The following is a 1,331-nucleotide window of genomic DNA, read 5'->3' as shown; positions in this document are numbered from 1 at the left end:
TTATCTCCACTTAGGGTGGGAGTAACCACAATACAAATCTCCACTTAGGACTGGAGGAATATCACAATACAAACACTTTCTTCTCAACCCTTTCTATTCTAATGACACAAATACATATAAACTTAATACAACAACGGTTACTACTTTTACTAAAGATAACTATCCACAACCTAAGTAAACTACCTACTTAACTAAAGATAACTACCCACAATCTAAGTAAACTACTCACTACCTCATGTTAACAAATATTGACATTAAATGATAAAGTTAACAATTGAAGCTAAAAACTACCACCCATGTCTTAACCCATGATGATGAGGTGGATGTTGAGTCCTACGAAACCTATCAGTAATCCAATTCCACACTGTCTTTTAAGAATTCCTACCTAAAGAAGAAAGCACCTTTCCCCAGTGCATGGCTCCTAAACAATGATAACTCCTTGAATGTGGTGGTGGTCTGGAGGTATTTTAGAAATAGCCATGCTGAACATTTTGCTTAAACTTTTGTACAGGGTTTTGATTTTGCTTAAAATTTTGTACAGAGTTATCCCTCACAAGCAATAGTCATATCTTTACTATACCATCTAGAACTACCTAAATCACACACAAATGACCACAATGAAATCCTTCAAGAGCAAACCAAATTTCTGAATAAACCCCAAATGGCAATTCACAGTTTCATTCAGAACATTCAACAAACATATAGCGCACAATCTTATTTGAACCCTCCGAACCATATCTATTAAAACTTCAAGAAATAAACCAAAACCCCAGTTACGAAAAAATGGGATTGATCCAAACCTATGATCTCTCTTCACGTATAACATCCTCAGACCCCGGCATCTCGCCCACCAGAACCGTATCAGTGGAAATGGGCTCCTGTTTTTGAGCGTTCATGACGCTTTCCATGTCCCTTAGCCTTGTTCGTACCACACTCGTAACCAGTACTGCAAGGGAAATGCTCATTTATATCTACATATCAATATATGTTAATTTATGCGTATACATAACAGAGAGAGAGCGAGAGAGAGAGAGGGAGAGAGAGAGTACTGGCGGCGGTGCCGAGGGTCCAGACCCAGAGGATTTTCAAGCCGGGGCTCGTTTCTCTTGGCATTGTGTTATATTAGTGACAAAACTAACAAAGGCAGGTTTAGAAAAATGGTGGATGCTTTGCGTAATGTCGGTATCCGGGGTACTACCGAGCAAGGCAGCTGCTCGGGGGAGGTGGAGCTGAGCACACGGCACACATTCACCACAGCCTTTTGGGTTTCCTTAGGCAGTCAGGCCTCAGCCTCAAGCAACTGGACCTGTAAAGCCCAATATAATGAGACC

General features: G+C 40.6%; 1 long non-coding RNA gene across 1 annotated transcript; it reads right to left on the bottom strand.

Moving 5' to 3' along the window:
* Positions 1 to 618: 618 nt before the first annotated feature.
* Positions 619 to 1,314, bottom strand: LOC132172674 (uncharacterized). The gene is made up of 2 exons (XR_009439178.1): positions 1,050 to 1,314; positions 619 to 946 (listed from the first exon to the last, which is right to left on the bottom strand). It is a non-coding gene; the product is annotated as an uncharacterized LOC132172674 (long non-coding RNA).
* Positions 1,315 to 1,331: the final 17 nt, after the last annotated feature.

The sequence above is a fragment of the Corylus avellana genome, chromosome ca2, assembly GCF_901000735.1.
Source record: "Corylus avellana chromosome ca2, CavTom2PMs-1.0".
NCBI lineage: Eukaryota > Viridiplantae > Streptophyta > Magnoliopsida > Fagales > Betulaceae > Corylus > Corylus avellana.
Note: the sequence above shows the minus strand (reverse complement) of the source record. Positions and strands in the feature narration are given on the sequence as shown.